This window comes from Periplaneta americana, chromosome 15, assembly GCF_040183065.1.
Source record: "Periplaneta americana isolate PAMFEO1 chromosome 15, P.americana_PAMFEO1_priV1, whole genome shotgun sequence".
NCBI classification, from domain to species: Eukaryota; Metazoa; Arthropoda; class Insecta; order Blattodea; family Blattidae; genus Periplaneta; species Periplaneta americana.
In genome coordinates, this window is record NC_091131.1 from 170,605,329 (window position 1) to 170,623,639 (window position 18,311).

The 18,311-nt window shown below is 35.9% G+C and overlaps 1 long non-coding RNA gene across 7 annotated transcripts in view; it reads left to right on the plus strand.

The window, feature by feature from the left end:
• Window positions 1–18,311, plus strand: part of LOC138715532 (uncharacterized) — a 75,573-nt gene that overhangs the window by 7,900 nt on the left and 49,362 nt on the right. For 4 of the 7 annotated variants that reach the window (XR_011336389.1, XR_011336390.1, XR_011336391.1 and 1 more), the window contains exons 3-4: window positions 2,127–2,319; window positions 9,683–9,879. This is a non-coding gene — a long non-coding RNA (uncharacterized lncRNA). The remainder of the gene's footprint in view (window positions 1–2,126; window positions 2,320–9,682; window positions 9,880–18,311) is intronic. The other 3 variants (XR_011336393.1, XR_011336394.1, XR_011336392.1) reach the window with 1 other exon arrangement.

The following is an 18,311-nucleotide window of genomic DNA, read 5'->3' on the forward strand; positions in this document are numbered from 1 at the left end:
TACTACCAATTTAACACTATTAAAATTGATATGCGTAAGACACCACTGCAAAAAGTCAAGCTCCCCAATATGTGTTAATAATCAAAATATGAAAAATATTTTGTTGCATATTTTTATCCTGAAAATTTGTATCTTTATGCGATATAAAATTTGGTATTTTTGCTAGAGACATCATGTCTAAAATTTTTAACTTAATTGACAAGTAATCACGAACAAAAAAACATTTATTCACCTAAAAAATCCTAAATCTATTTTATCACAGTATCCAGATATTAACCTGAGAATCTCGAATTTCTTAACTAAATACAGCTAGTTTTACTATAGTTACTGTATGTCAGTTCATCAGCAACATATTAGGTTTGATTCCATTCATGCAGAGGTTTTGTAGAGCGTTAAGGAGTTAATATTGTGAATAGAAATAAACTGGAAAAGATATGTTTTCTAAGATGTTGAAGTCAGTTTTGAGAGCATTAAAATCTGTGATTATTTGAAACGGTTTTATCCTGATTTAGCAATAATTTTATTTGTAATATAGCACTTTGCAAAATATCTCAGAAGAAGCAAGAGGCACGATACTTAAATAAATTGGCAAACTTAAATACATTTATAATCTTATTTATAGCTATGAGACATTTGAGTGTGAAAGAAATGTTGCTGCTACTGCTGTTGTTGCTCTTGTTACACTGTAGTCTATGGGATCAGATTCATAAGCTTCGACATTTTTAGTCCATTATTTATTTTGAGAAGATTCTGTACTTTTTTACTGTAAGCAGTCCAATATGTGTTGGGGTTGGCATCTGTTTTTATCACAATTAAAAGGGATGGAAAAATATTACTGGACATCCACTCTATCATGTGATTCTTTGGCAAAAATCAAGACTCTCTTCTGCTTACATATATAGGGTGAGTCTTAATATGTGGGATCCACGTCACCAGGGGGGAGGACACACTAAAACAGTGAAAAATGCTATATGAACAGTGTCCATTTGTACCGCATTTCCAAGTTATCAGTACAGTTCTGTTGCAGCAATGATAGGCGTAACATTACAAGAAATGCTCAGAATGACTCCCTGTGGCTTGAATGCAAGCATGCAGTCATTGTGTAGAATGCCACACTCTTTCAAATGAAAATTCAGTGGGTTTAAGTCTGGGGAACGCACAGGCCATCAAGTGGGTCCTGCGCGTCCTATCCATTTGTTAGGATATAGTTCATTGAACACGTTTCTGGAATTTTATTTGTGGAACTGTCTGAAAGAAATTGTGTACTCAGAACCCATTCCCACTGTTGAAATACTTCGTCAGCGTATACAGGATTGATGTCAACAAATCTGACGAACACACATGGTACAGTTGGGTTGGCAATCCTTCCTATGAAAAAATTGAATGCTATGCAGTAGCCTTCTGAACCAATCAGAACGTAGCATTTTCTGTCAGCTGCTCATGTTGCCACATGGAGCACTGCTGTGTTGTCGATTTGCTTATGTTACATAGTGTTACTATCATGTGCGTAATTTGTTTGTTAGTGTTCTAAAGTTATAAATAACTTGTAGCACTGGTGTGAAATGTTGCAAAGAAAAAAGATGCTCAAAAAACGGTAACCCACGTAGTGGGAATCCATGCGTAAATAGTCAGGCGTCAGAATGGTGCACATGATTCTTCAATTTTATGAGCAGGAGATGGACTTTGTCTGTATATATGGGCAACCCTCCATTTGTGCAGATAATTTAATACAGCGGACATAAAAAAAAAGTTCAGGTCCCTCCAAGATAACAGTAATAAAGAATGAGTTACATAATAATTACCATTTAATTTAACGGAGCAAAATAGCAAACTCCACATAATTTAAGTCAGCTGTTGTGTAGTGAGGGTCACTGTGGCAAGGTCACGTCTCTCGTTACCAGCGTAACACTAAACTGCCAAGTGCAATGTTGCAGTGGCCTGGGTATAGGTTGTTACAAGGCCATCATGGAAACACTACTCTCTTGTAGAGAAAATTGATTTTAATTATTCCTATAAAAGCAACATGAACTAATATTTTATATGCATCAGTCATTACTCCTCTGATTTTCTTTTACTTTCTGATGACTTTTTTTTTTCTTCACTCTGTGCCGCTTTCTTTTTTTCAGATTCGTAAATGGAAGAAAAAGAATGGAAATCCTTTCCAAAAACATAGAATTAGTCCATTTTTATTGTTTTCTGCTGATTGAAAGATCATAAAGTACACAAAGGAAGGAAGTTGAACAAGGAAACAGGAAGACCAAGATTTGCTGAAACTATGTGCAAGCTTTGGAGAGAGAGCGATACTGACACAGTTGAAACGTGAGTATTGTGAACCATTTAAAATGTAACTTTCTTTCAGTCCTGTAAGGTTTATTATGTATTCGGAAGTGATTTTTACAAATTTGAGATGTGGAGTAGAGTGTTTTTAATATGAATGCACATGTTATATGTTAGAAAATAGGGAAATACAGAGTTCCCATGCAGACCGTCCCAGTAGTGTGGACTGTCCGTCCCGAAGAAGCTAAGTGGTAAAGAGTGCATAGGGAAATGTGTATGGACTTATTCATGTATTGGCATTCGACCACTTGCTGCCTACCAACAGATTTTGTTGAAGTGGGAGTGGTAGGTGGTAGATAAAATCAGTACGAATTGAAAATTTTCTGCAACTTACTCCTTATTGTAATTGTTTATCCAGAATTTTAGCAGTATATCAAGTTAGCATGATTTTCGAACAATTACAGTACTTAATAATCTCCAAGGTTAGGCTGTCCACAGAAAGAGCTAGAAGTCTTTGCCTTATGAAGACCATCCATGAATCAGTCGTTTTCAGTCCATTTACCTTCAGTCATGGGCATTAGGTACCTCATTTTGAGAACTGGTGTCTCACCAGTCACTGACCTTGACAGTGCGTAGTATGCTGTATGACCTCAACTTCATACTTTCCTCTTCCCTTGCTCTAGCACTGTACCAACTCTTATGTGTAGGCATTTTAATGTTCAGGATCAGTGGGGCATCATGCCATTATCAAAGCAGTGTGTACGAGCTAAAAAAAAAAAGTACATTACTGGTACTTTACAGTGGCCGCTGAGGGATGTAGAACGAGAAATGGGGGTAACTTATGAAATGTGTAGGCACCAGCCTGGAGTAGAGAGCCATGTTACTACCTTCACCAAAAATATATGCTGCATGTTAGGAAGTTCTTGTTATGCTTTTGGTTACAGTATGAACAAGTTACTATGAGAATTATTTTATATCTTCGTAACTCTTTTTGTTATTGTTGTCGTTGTTGTTGTTGTTCTTGTTGTTATGTCTCGTGACGAGAATATTGTACGAAATGGAAATGTAAAAATTGGAGATTTATCCTTCGAAGAGGTGGAGAAGTTCAAATATCTTAGAGCAACAGTAACAAATATAAATGATACTCGGGAGGAAATTAAACACAGAATAAATATGGGAAATGCCTGTTATTATTCGGTTGAGAAGATTTTTATCATCCAGTCTGCTGTCGAAAAATCTGAAAGTTAGAATTTATAAAACAGTTATATTACCGGTTGTTCTGTATGGTTGTGAAACTTGGACTCTCACTTTGAGAGAGGAACAGAGATTAAGGGTGTTTGAGAATAAGGTGCTTAGGAAAATATTTGGGGCTAAGAGGGATGAAGTTACAGGAGAATGGAGAAAGGTACACAACACAGAACTGCACGCATTGTATTCTTCACCTGACATAATTAGGAACATTAAATCCAGATGTTTGAGATGGGCAAGGCATGTAGCACGTATGGGCGAATCCAGAAATGCATATAGAATGTTAGTTGGGAGGCCGGAGGGAAAAAGACCTTTGGGGAGGCCGAGACGTAGATGGGAAGATAATATTAAAATGATGATAGAGACTGGATTAATCTTGCTCAGGATAGGGACCAATGGCGGGCTTATGTGAGGGCAGCAATGAACCTCCGTGTTCCTTAAAAGCCAGTAAGTAAGTAAGTTATTATTATTATTATTATTATTATTATTATTATTATTATTATTATTATTATTATTATTATTATTATTATTACTACTATTACTACTACTACTACTGCTAGGGCTCGGATAATTATGTAAATGCATACAATCATTTGGGATAGCTTTGTACCACTTCTGTCATATTTTTTTACTTACCTAAAATAGTGTCTATTGAAATTGATGTTTCAAAGTAAATTATTTAAGAAAATTACTTTTTTTATGGGTTGGGATATAATACATACCAAACATAAATAAGTGAAATTTGACATTTAATGGTGGTACAAAGTTACACAGCTACAGCTAATTGGGGAAACGTTGTACCACATACGTGTTTTCCTATTGAATTACATTTTTTATATTGCCCTTCAAATTCAAGGTAAGAATACAATAAGAAAATATATTAAATTTTATTTCATATGAAATCACCCAAAGAGAGTTTATTGGAAACATAGAACATATACTTACTTACAAATGGCTTTTAAGAAACCCAAAGGTTCATTGCTGTCCTCACATAAGCCTGCCATTGGTCCCTATCCAGAGCAAGATTAATCCATTCCCTATCATCATAGAACATGTATTATAACAAGAAAATATATTAGCACTTACTCACTGGATTTTAAGGAACCCGGAGGTTCATTGCCACCCTCACATAAGCCCGCCATTGGTCCCTATCCTGAGCAAGATTAATCCAGTCTCTGCCATCATATCCCACCTCCCTCAAATCCATTTTAATATTATCTTCCCATCTACGTCTCGGCCTCCCCAAAGGTCTTTTCCCCTCTGGCCTCCAAACTAACACACTATATGCATTTCTGGATTCACCCATATGTGCTACGTGCCCTGCCCATCTCAAATATCTGGATTTAATGTTCCTAATTATGTCAGGTGAAGAATACAATGCGTGCAGCTCTGAGTTGTGTAACTTTCTCCATTCTCCTGTAACTTCAGTTATGTAACTTTCTCCATTCTCCTGTAACTTCATCCCTCTTAGCCCCAAATATTTTCCTAAGAACTTTATTCTCAAACACCCTTAATCTGTGTTCCTCTCTCAAAGTGAGAGTCCAAGTTTCACAGCCATACAGAACAACCGGTAATATAACTGTTTTATAAATTCTAACTTTCAGATGTTTTGACAGCAGACTAGATGACAAAAGCTTCTCAACCGAATAATAACAGGCATTTCCCATATTTATTCTGCGTTTAATTTCCTCCCGAGTGTCATTTATATTTGTTACTGTTGCTCCAAGATACTTGAATTTTTCCACTTCTTCGAAGAATAAATCTCCAATTTTTATAGCTCCATTTCGTACAATATTCCCGTCACGAGACATAATCATATACTTAGTCTTTTCGGGATTTACTTCCAATCCTATCGCTTTACTTACTTCAAGTAGAATTTCCACGTTTTCCCTAATCTTTTGTGATTTTCTCCTAACACATTCATGTCGTCCACATAGACAAGCAGCTGATGTAACCCGTTCAATTCCAAACCCTCTGTGTTATCCTGGACTTTCCTAATGGCATATTCTAGAGCAAAGTAAAAAAGTAAAGGTGATAATGCATATTCCTTTGCTGTGGTCGTGCCGGGAATCAGTCCCATTCCGAAGCTTATTGTTAGGTTTCGTAATAAGCTGTTTTTTTACGGTGATGGGTTGTTAGCCCTTCGCCCAAACCCCAAGCTGGAGGACCACCCCTTATCGGCTATCCACGACTGCTTATTCAATATATTCACAGCTACCCTCCATATCTGGAGGCCGTCTCCTCTATCCAGACCCTGAGAACGCGCCATGCCGTGGTGATAGGGACCCACAATACATGGAATATTAGCACTACAAAAGAAAATATAAACACAATTGTTATGTGTTCATTAATAGCAAATAGTAACAAATAAGACGAAGGCTATGGTCATAGGAAGAAAAATAAAGAAGGTAAACTTGTGAATTCTAAATGAGCAAGTGGACAGATTCAAATACTTGATGTGTACTATAAGTAGTAACATGAGCTGCTGCTAGGAAATCAAAAGGAGGATACCAATGACCAAGACAGCTTTTAACAGAAAAGGGAATATCTTCTGCTGATCTCTGGAAAAAGAATTAAGGAAGAGACTAGTGAAGTGCTTTGTATGGACCATAGCATTGTATAGGGCAGAAACATGGACATTATGATGAAGTGAAGAGAACCCAATAGAAGCATTTGAAATGTGGATATGGAGAAGAATGAATTGTGTGAAGTAGACAGATAGAATAAGAAATGAAACTGTTGGAAAGAGTGGATGAAGAAAAAATGATGCTGAAATTGATCAGGAAACTTAAGTCTTTATTAGTTTTAGCCTACTGAATGGGCACTTGGCCATTGCTGTAGTGACTGGAAGATGGGGAACAGTAGGCCTCACAGATTAGAAACACTGTTGGCAATAGCAGGATTTTCTACAATTATTGTAGTAATTCGATCAGTTCCTTTATTACTGAAACTTTACGAATCTCTTCCATCGTTATGGATCGAAGACTAATCAGTTGTTGAGGAAAAGTAGGAGATGAATCTATAGTATAATATTTCCATGACTTTTTCGATCATTTCATTTTCGGTTAAGGTGCTGACTTGATGGTTGTAGCAGCGAGAATTTAGCTGAGATTTTCATGCTTTCAAAGCATACTTTAAGCTGCTAAATTATAATGTTCAGGCAACTGTTAAAAACAAATACTGGAAACCTTTCTTCTGAGTTCTGTAATCATTCGTCAAAGAACTTCTTAACTTAGCATTGCCGTGTTGTTTTGAAAACAGGGTCTATTTCCCAGGAATCTGAGGATTCCTTTGGTTCCTTTAAAACAGTACTCGAAAATTGCTGCCTCAACTTTATTATAATATTATTTCGGGTTTGTTTTAACAGTGATGCGGCTGTCAATGAATCAATGGACTTTTTCTTGTAAATATGTGAAATGATACTGGAGCTCTGTTATATCTTGCACTGGAACACAAGCATAATTACAAATTCGAAGTAAATGGGCTCCTTTTTGAATGCAAGAACTGTGTTTTTTTTTTTTTTTTTTTTTTTTTTCAGAAGATTTGTTAGAGAACAGCTATATTCTCGAGGCATATCATCATCTGCAAAAACCCACTTTTAAACACAAATAAGCTATCAAATTGGTAAGACAGTGTTCGTGCCAGACGAGGACAGAAAGAATAGAAATACATGTTGGAGAAGCGAGGTAGGGATTAATGTTGTGACATCAAAAAGAAAAAAATTATTGCAACTTGGGAAGTGATTGTTGAAAGAAACACAGCTGTTGTAACAATACTGTACATAGTATCGCTTTGGAATGAGTGAAATATGAACATTATTCAAAATCGAAATAATGTCTTCATGTAAAATAGAACAATTTTCTGGGCCCCTCTGCAGGGCATGTTACTTACGCCCCTGTTCACCACTCACTGTTCTGCCCCTCCCACTTCCTGCAGCAGCCCTTAACTAAATGGTTTCCACAGCAAGTCTGCTATCACCTTCCCAGAGCCAATTATTTTGTTACTACATACAAAAGAACCTGTTGACTGAACACCTCAAAATCTGTGCTTAGTGGCTGGCCATGATAATATCTTTGAAAAATATTGGAGTGCAAGGGGTCAAATGACTTTATTGTCAAACACCTGGCATTAGAAAACAACAACAACATGTTGACTGAAGTTCGGCAGGTGCAAATTGACATAGATAACCTTAGACTGTATCTTACCCAAGTCTTTTAGTTCTTTTTTGTAATATCGTTTTGTCATTTTTCATGTGCATTATAGAAAAAAAAATAGAATTCAAATCTAACAATGGAAAGAATTCTCTTCTTTTAGTTCTTTCACAATTCGCCTCACTGTCCTCTCAGAAATCCCTGTAGCAAATGCAACCCTCTTCTGAACTTGATCTAGTGGTAAATAACTGAACACTGTGTTTCTATTTATAATATATTTTATTGTTATTTTAGTCATCAACTTATCAGGTATATATGAAGGTTAACAACTTATCAATTCACGACACGTGAACTAGTTTAAAACACACGTTTTCGATCATTTAATTGGTCACCTTCAGTGATTGTTTGAGTACAATGAATAATATAAATATTTTGAACACAAGGTTAGGAATTGTACCATCCCATATTACAACAGAAACATGTAATTATATAATTAATGAATGATAAAACTGCATATTGGAACGAAAGTGAAGTCAGTGTAGGTTACATAATACAATCTTATTAATTATTTTATTTTAAACACACTTGCTCCTATTTTTAGTATTGTCTAAATAAAACAGATTATCCATCAATTCTGGTTAACCGTCAATCACTTGCTGCCTATTATAACAGATAATTTAGGTTCTACTGTATATACTCTACATTTATGTTCTTGTTTTATTATTAAAAATTGTTACGTTTTATTAGGTATATTTTGTGAAGTTAAGCAAGTCATTTTGGTGGTAAGTTTGGTAAATAAATATATGATGCGAACTTAAACAGGATGATTCTCCAAGGAAGATCATAACTTTAGAATTTGCTTTTGAAGCTCTTTTTAGTAAAAAAGAGTTATTATAAACATTGATCCAATTCCAGTTATATCCGTTCATTTTCTACAAATACATCACTGTGAATCACGTATTATCATAATGTTTTCTATTTCATGACCTTGATCGAATGTTAGTAACAGACAAAACTGGATACAAGAGATTCATTACTTCGTCATATTTCAAAGACAGCAATACGGTATGAAGAACAGTTAGGCCTATATAAAACTTGCTCGAGCATTGTGCAATTCACATGCCAGTGCAGAAGTGTAAAGAAATAGAGTATGATGCTTTTGAAAAATTTGTGTGCCTGTGAACATAAACTGTAAATTTTCCAACTGTCGTTTTCTAAAGGTGGTTTAAATAATGAAATTGTTTTTCTTTAATCAAACAGCATAGTTTCGTAACTGTTCCAAAGCCACGTCCATGTTCATTTCAACGTTCTACTAAAAATGGTTTAAAAATTATAGCTGTAAGTGTGATATTATTCATGAATTGTCTTGTACATAGTACAGCTTAATTAAGAGAATAGCAGGAAGAATGGTTTAGAATACTAACAGAGAGATTCCCTGAAGTAATACTAAGTCAGAGGACACAAGATGTCAGACACACTCTGACTAGATGGAAGGTGTAAATCTGTAAAGTAAAAGAATATATTGTGAAATTTTAGGAACATTTTGCAGTTCTCACGTATTTACACATTTACATCTTCCTTTACAAGTGATTTGTCAGAAACAAGATAGAAGTAAGTTTTAACCTTGTTTAAGTTGTGTTCAAAATCAATTAATGTTACCGCCAAGTGATGTTAGTCACCCTTATTTCTGGTAGTAAGAAGGATAATTTGAAGTGACATCAGTAGGCTGTACATGCAGAGTGTGTATGTTCATATTATCACGTGGGCTGTCAGGTAGTTATGATTTTTCCCCAAGAATTTTTCCTTTCATATAATACACACCCTGGATTTTTAATCCAAAAATTATGGAAAAAAGTGCGTCTATTACGCGAATATATACGGTAATATTAGATTATACGATTATGCGTGTTTCCAAACATGGCCTAAGCAAGTATGATTTTTGTCTGCTGTAAGGATTGAAATGGAATTGAAGCTTGTTGTATTGATTTGTTGTATTTCAATCTCAGGTATAACTGCATGTGCTGGTCCTGTGAGTGCAGAATTCCAAGCAGATCGTGTCTTCGGTGCTAACAGAGAAGCCAGACAGTCTCATGGATGAGTATTTGAAAGAAAGGCACAGTTGTAGGAAATCTGAGTTCCGGCATCTGATGTCTGTGAAATCCACGTACATCCAGGGGAACCCTTCGGACTTCTGGCTGCACAAGTAAGTTGTTTCTTGTATAAAAATATAGCATTCATCATCATTCACTGAACACAAATTCAGGCCATAAGTTGACCTATTTCGCTCTCAGCTAGACAGGATCTACAGTCTATACAAACTAGAAAGGTATTGACAGTTCTCGCTTGCACATGCGGAAAGGGAGCGACTTTGTGAAGTGCGGTAGTCAGTGCGGCTCTTTGCGCCTCCTATCTGCCGTGTCGGAACTAAGCAGCTGACACGAAATCATAAACTGATGAATTTGTATCATACGGTAGTCTTTGACCAGACTAATAATAATAATAATAATAATAATAATAATAATAATTTATTTATTTAATCTGGCAGAGCTAAGGCCAGTAGGCCTTCTCTTCCGCCCAGCCAGACTCTAATTCTAATTGAATACAATTGCTTACATAGTTATTACATTAATATCTAGACCATAAAACAACATGAAAGTAAATAATGAAAATTGGATAAGTAATGTTAGTGTGACAATAATAAACATAGGTAAGAAATAGTTATAATAATGATAATAATAATAATAATAATAATAATAATAATAATAATAGTAATAATAATAATAATAATAATAGTAATAATAATAATAATAATAATAATAGTAATAATAATAATAGTAATAATAATAATAGTAGTAGTAATAATAATAATAATAATAGTAATAATAATAATAATAATAATAATAATAATAATAATAATAATAATAATAATAATGAGATAATTCAGATATTTATCCGTGATATATATAACCATTAAACATTGAGAAACCTGAAACAGCTATTATTGTTAACAAGAATTGTTAGAAAAATATTTCGTTAGCCTATTCTTAAATTGGTTTGATGTCTGACAGTCCCTGACATTACTCGGTAGGGAATTCAAAAGTCGAGGAACAGCCACAGTGAAAGAAGATGAATATGAGGATGTTCGGTGGGAGGGAATGGATAATATTGAGGAGTGTTGTGATCGTGTGTCTAGGTTATGATGGGTGGATAAATTTTGAAAACGAGACGCAAGATAGACAGGAGTGGAGAAATGCGATATGTGAAAGAGAAGGGAAAGACAGTGGATTTTCCTACGATCTTCTAGACGGAGCCAGGACAACATTTCGAGGAATGGTGTTACGTGACTAGCCCGGCGAATATTGCAGACGAAACGGACGCACATATTATGAACACGTTGTAGTCTCTGCGCCGAAGTAACGCTTATAATAATAATAATAATAATAATAATAATAATAATAATAATAACAATAATAATAAACATATGAATGAATGCGATTATGGTATATAGTGTGTAAGCGATAAGTTCTCCCCACTAATACCTTACGACCATTGATTTTTTATACTTGAAACCTAAATTCTTTAAGACAGTGTGCAGAGAAGAAACACTGCTGTGAAAAAGATCCGCATCTCGAAGTGAAGTTTGCAGCTTTTCTAACGTAGGATGCCCCTCCTGTTGGTAATATAAATATACATGCCGCCAGATTGTATTCTCCTGAAAGACATCTAAATTTGTCACCCACTTTTCCACTTTTATTTTCTTTCCCAGGGTTTCCAGTCAGGAAGGTCCATCCTCTTGCTCATTCAATTTAATCTTTCTTTTCCTATTTTAACGATGATGTTCTTTCCTATTTTGAGAGCCTCTGCAGTAGTATTTACCATCTGTTGTACAGGAATAAGAGGCCCGCCATTGTCTCTTCTTTTTCGAAATAGTCTTGCGCATTACAAACCATTTCTCTTGCCTGACTTGTAAGAGGAGCACTTTTTCCGTTATTTCTAGACCACTTGCTGTCCCTTGTAGCACTCCTTTCTCCCTCTGAGCCCGTGGTTCGTTTTGTGCTGCTAACTGCAGGAGTGATGTCTTGCGATATTGTATAAGTGAAACACATAGACATTATAAGTCACGTTACAAATACACTCACAGCTAAATTAAATTTAAAACTAAATTCAAACTAACTCTACCTTCATCAACAACAAAATATCTACGAAAACAATAGCCACGACAGAACACCAATACTTGCTGTAACACAGTAATGAAGATTCATCACTTCCAAACAAAACACGTGCTCACTGCGAAACAGTCGGCAACGTTGGCCTGTTGTCTTGGTCTCTGATGGCTAGTTTGGGCGGTTGCCATGGTGACGCTTAGAAGCCGCTGAACTGTCTGTATAGACTGTAAGCATTGTTTTCGTGGATGGCCAATTCAAAGTCTTCCTCGTGGCTGGTAGTGTAATAGGTATCCTAGTTGGTGACACATGTTGGAGCCATCTTTTCCTGTAATTGAAAAGTTTTTCTTCTAATGGCTGCATGTAGAGTATATCCAGCTGTTCGGCGCATACTGTATATCCCATTTCTGCAGCTCTTGATCTACTGATGTCTTTCTTCTTCAAAACCCAAGTTTCACTTCCATATAGGATAGTCAGAGAGGCTAGTGTTTTATACATTTTTAATCTGGAATGATGAAGGCTGGATAGAGCAGAGAAAAATTCTCTCCAGCACTGGGACTCGAACCCGGGTTTTCAGCTCTATGTGCTGATGCTTTCTGCACTAAGCCACACCAGATTCCATTTTCAGTGCCGGATCGAATCCCCTCAGTTTAAGTTCTATCTCTCAGTTTTCCTTTTGGTGGCATACCCTCATGTATTTTTTTTTTTATTGGGTTATTTTACGACGCTGTATCAACATCTAGGTTATTTAGCGTCTGAATGAAATGAAGGTGATAATGCCGGTGAAATGAGTCCGGGATCCAGCACCGAAAGTTACCCAGCATTTGCTCATATTGGGTTGAGGGAAAACCCCGGAAAAAACCTCAACCACGTAACTTGCCCCGACTGGGATTCGAACCCGGGCCACCTGGTTTTGCGGCCAGACGCGCTGACCGTTACTCCACAGATGTGGACACCCTCATGTATTGTATGACAGAAAATGTAAGAGTGGCACAATGTCCAATGCACTATGTACAGAGGTGCACTCATTATGAGTGACTAAGTGGCTGGGATCCGACGGGATGAGCGTCATCTTGAATCACAAAGTGATTACTTATGCATATCATATTAAAGTAGAACCTGGTTATAACGACATCCAAGGGACCTTAAAAATTGTGTTGTTATAAACGAGTGTCGTAGTAACCGAGATTCATATTTTCAGTCCAATGAGATGGAAAGTGAAAAATTACAAATTTAAATAGGCTTATTTCAGATTTATGTATTCACTTCTAAGCCTGCCATGGACTTAATAAAATACGCGTACAATTATAAATGCAGTATTCTGTATTAAAATAGTTTGTTCAGTACTCACTAAATTTTTTTTTACTTAGGAGTGAAGTAATCAGTCATTTTACTCTGTTGTCTCCTACTTGCCCAATACACACTTTCTAAATTACGTTCTACGAGTATGTTCATTATTTCAGTTACAGTTTCACTGCTCCCTCCCCTACCTTCGATCCATTCTGTTCCAATGCAGCAACAATTTTATCCTTGCTTTTCCAAATCATTTGGACTGTGGAATTAATTAGGCCAAACCCACGATAGACATAAGCTTTTTTAATTCCATTCTCAATTTGATGAATTACTTCAACTTTTTCTTCCAATGTTAAAACTTTTCTTTTAGTGCCATACTGCGTTAAAATGCGTGCACTTAGTGAAAACTTCCTGTCGAAACTGACCGCACACAGATACCGTTAATACTGCCTGAATTTGGACAGATTACAATGGGATGGGGAACCTGCCTGTCTTCCAGAAATCTATGACAGAAGGACAGAGCAAAGAATGTACCAGGTTACTAGTTTTCAACAAAATATTTCTTAAAATACTTTGGTTCTTAGAAAATTTTATTCCAAACTGAGGTTGAAAATGACGTTACATGCGAGGTAGACGCTTATGCGTTTGTCGTATTAAGCAAGGTAGGAAAGCATATGTCTTATGGGGAATTAGTTGGGACCACAGAATATTTGACATTATAAGCGAGGTGTCGCACAAAACGAGGTCGCTATAACCAAGTTCTACTGTATTATGATGTACCGAAGTACATATGATATTTCCGTGCAGGAATTCTGCATTATCATATGAAGAAGGATGGATAGAACAGAGAAAAATTCTCTCTGGCATCGGGACTCGAACCTGGGTTTTCAGCTCTAATGAGTAATGAGTGCACCTCTGTACATAGTGCGTTGGACATTGTGCCACTGTCACATATTCTGTGACACAGTACATGAGGGTAGGCCACAAAAGGGAAAACTGAGAGGTAGAACTTAAACTGAGGGGATTCGATCCGGGATAGGAACTGGAATCCGGTGTGGCTTAGTGATTAAAGCGTCAGCACATAGAGATGAAAACCCAGGTTCGAGTGCCGGTGCCGGAGAGAATTTTTCTCTCTTCTGCCTATCTTTCATTATATGATAACGCAGAATTCCAGCACGGAAATATCACATGTACGTCGGTACATCATAGTAATTTAATCTGGAATGTTGTTGTACTAGATGTGGTTCCAGTCTATAATTTAAGGGTCCTAATATTTACAAAAATTTTGTGATATTTTTGTTTACATCATTTTCACCTTCATAAGAGATATTGCATTCTAGATAGCAGAAGTTATTAACTTGCTCTAAAATATTATTTTCGGTTACTGTTTTGCCATGTATTGGATCTGTGCCATAACCAGTGGCGGCTCGTGATAAAATATTATGTGTGTTCACAATTTTGTGGTTCCAAAATCGAAGAGAATTTGAAATCGTACATTTAGTCTAATATGAAATGTCATGATTCCAATGTTTCACTATCGAAAAAAACCGTATATAAATTCAAAACAACATATAATAATAATAATAATAATAATAATAATAATAATAATAATAATAATAATAATAATAATAATAGTAGTAGTAGTAGTAGTAATAGTAATAATGAAACCCAGTCTTTTTATTTCCAATTTTTCCTGGTAAGCCAGTTTACCCAGTTCTTTACTGTTCAGAATTGCTTGAACAGAGTTCATTGTTTACATTTGTTAAAAATGAATACATACCACAGTGCCGTTATTTACAAAAGCGTGTGTTCAGTAATATATTTTGGTTCACAACACACTGATACACTGCAGCCTATACCAGTATTGTAATTCCACTCACATAGATTGATTACTATAATTACATGCCAGTAAATATTATTCTTAAATATTATACACCACCATACCGATACTTAAATTCATACCACCACCACATTCAGCCAGCACGTGTTTGAAAGTGAAACTAATAGAAACAAGGTGTTCACGTGCTCTTGTGCTCTTATTGACACACCGCCACTGGCCATAACTTTAACATAGTAATTATTACAATTCGAATTCTGAGTATATCTTTTAACTCACTTTCCTTAAAATGTTAACATAAATACTTCCCTCAGTTGTCATAAAAACAGAGTCAACATTTAACCCAGGATTGTGGAATTGGAGTCAGAAGGAATTTTTTTTTATGGATTTTGAGTTAGAGGAATTGCTCCAATACCCACACCAATATACAGAGTGTTACAAAACGAAACCGAAAAATTATATACGCTCTGGAATTTAGATCATAATGAATGCTAAATGACAGTTCTTGTTCTTTAAACTGCATTAGAATGAAAAACATTCACGTTCGCATTTTGAGCTTAGACATACTGAGAAGTACAGTTAATTGTTTATCAAACTCGCGTGTAGCATAGACACGAAATTAAAGGAACATTTCGCTTTGATATATGAGGGCCAGGGAGAGAGGATGGGCATGCAAACAAATAATAGTGGATTCCCTAAGTAGTTAAAGAGCAGGGAGCATTGACTTCTTTTCCAAACAAACTCTAGTTCTCAAGCAGTGACATTCATATTACTTTATCATTTACGTTTTGTTTCTCTTGGATAATGAACGATTTATGAGTTCTGAAATGACTGACATGGTGTTAATGGGAAGGTCAATTGCCTTGCACCAGTAACAGAAGGGTAGGTCCTAAATTAGGGGTAGATCATACAGCAGTGTGTGAACAATAGTTGCATACATACTGTCCCTATCTTACCCCAAATGACAGTATTGGTATCTGCAAAGGGTTCACTGATACAGTTTACAGATGAGCTTGCTTTCATTTGCAACGACCACTAGTGAGCAGAAGAGAATCCTAGGATTGCTATTCATTGACATAACCAGCACCACTTCAGTGTGAATCTAGGGACAGGTATCCTTTCGAATTTCATAATTAGACCCTACATTCTTCCTCACCATCTTAACAGCCAGAATTATCACCATTTTTTGGAGAACAGCGTGCTGGACCTGCTAGATAATGTACCTTATGATTTAAGATTAAAAATTTGGTTCTAGCATGATGGTGCACCTGCCCACTTTAGCTGTCAAGCTAGAATAAATATATCGCAACAACATGTACCATAACTGGTGGTTTTGTCGTGGTGGTTCTGTTTTGTGGCCTGCTAGTTCACCTGACTTAACAGTCATTGAAACTAAGGAACAATATTGATTGATCGGATTCTAACTATTACAACCGTTCGTCATGTTTATCCCAGAGAATGAGAGCATTGATTCCAAGATGATATGAGTTGTGTTCTGAAGTCGGAGCCTGCCTATTTGAACATCTCTTGTAGGCTTTGTTTCTTTGTATCTTGATTCCTTTACCTGTTTTGTTAATTCGTTAGGTATTACAGTTAGTTTAAATAACCTATCTGCATTTTTGGTTAGTCACCAAAGAATTTTTCCTGAATAGCTATGATTACTCATGTCTTACAACAAAAGCAACATTACAACAATAAATTAAAATACATTACATTTTCAAAATTGGTATTCATGTCCATTATTTTCTTTAACCATAAACTAATTCCACTTCTGCCTTTTACCATAGATTAAAATGGCCTTGTAAATTTGTGATCCATAAAACAGACGTCTTAATGTGTGAAAGAAAATTAAAGCACCTTGAGAGTATGCATTCAGCACAGTATCTAAATGATCAACACCCATTTCGTTAGGAAGATTTAATGTTTCTCAGAAGTACCTAATCATAGAATGGTTTCCATACGTTTTTAGGAAAATAATTTCAAAGGACATTTAAAATGTGGTTTCCATACTTGTTTACACCTCACAGACAACAGTTACTACATTTGGTACTTCCACTACTTTGTGAGCTGCCAGCCTCCTACTCAGAGAGATTCAATGATTCATTGAACCACAAGATATAATCATGGCACCAAAGTGGCGAGTATTAATTTAATAATTTTTATGTTTGTTGGTACCGGTACCTATAACATTACACGATATGGAGTTTTCGGTCCTATGAGTCTGTTGGGGATTCAGATCATGGTTGTATATTATCTTGCTTTATAAATTTTACTGGGAAACATTGGTCTTTCTGCAAGTTACGTAAACTGATTTAAAAACTATATAAATGTTCCAATTCATTAAATTTCAGCTTTGAAGTGCCACAACACTTAACTTTTGGGTCTTTCTTTATATAATCTTCGTTGATGATATCCGTATGAGAATAAATTCTGTCTCTTCATTATTTGCTGACAATTTAAGAATCTTTAATAGAATAAAAAATACTGCTAACTATCAATCTCTTTGAGCGATATTAATGCAGTCGCGAAATTATCTGAAGAGAATGACATGTTTCCAAGATTAATGCCGGTTTCTTATGTAGGAAACTTGCTTTTCTTAAATTCAACCATAATTTAAATAATAATCCCATCCCACAATACAAACCTTTGTCCAGAGTAATGCAGCTCTGGATGCCTGAAAGTTCGCGAGTATCAAAGTAGGTATTTACGTATCATCATCATCGTCATCATAATCATCATCATCATCATCATCATCATCATGTTGTCAGTCGCCATGCTGTTTGTTGCATGTGCATGTAGCTCCCAGAACTCACAGCATACAGCAGTTTATCGAAATATAAGTGGATATGGCGCCTAGTCTTTTGTGCAATTTCTTTGGGAGGCAAAAATTTCTGAAATGTGTTGGGCTGTGCAGTCCACAATATCATCTCGATTGCTTGGCTATTGGAGACATCTTCATGCAAAGTGGCAGTTCAACCTGCAAGCGCCAGAAGTGTGTCAGTGCTCTTAAATCAACCCAGGGAGACAACACATCAGTGCGTCCTATTCATCCAGGAGAGAAGAAGGCGATCTCACCTACACGTTAGCTGGTATATGATAATTTAGCTCCTTTATCAAAGATGCTCTTGCAGTTCAGATTGAAACAGTCAGACTAAATAGTGTATCTGTAATCGACATGGTTAGTGACATTTTGATCTATGTCAAGAATTTACAGAAAGACTTATTGAAAAATGACAATTTTGCCCTAAAAGAACAACTGTCAGAATTTTTATCAAAGGGCTGATGCCCCCCTAAATCCTATCAAAATATTTCTTCTAATGGTCAAAAGTCTGTACAAGCTAA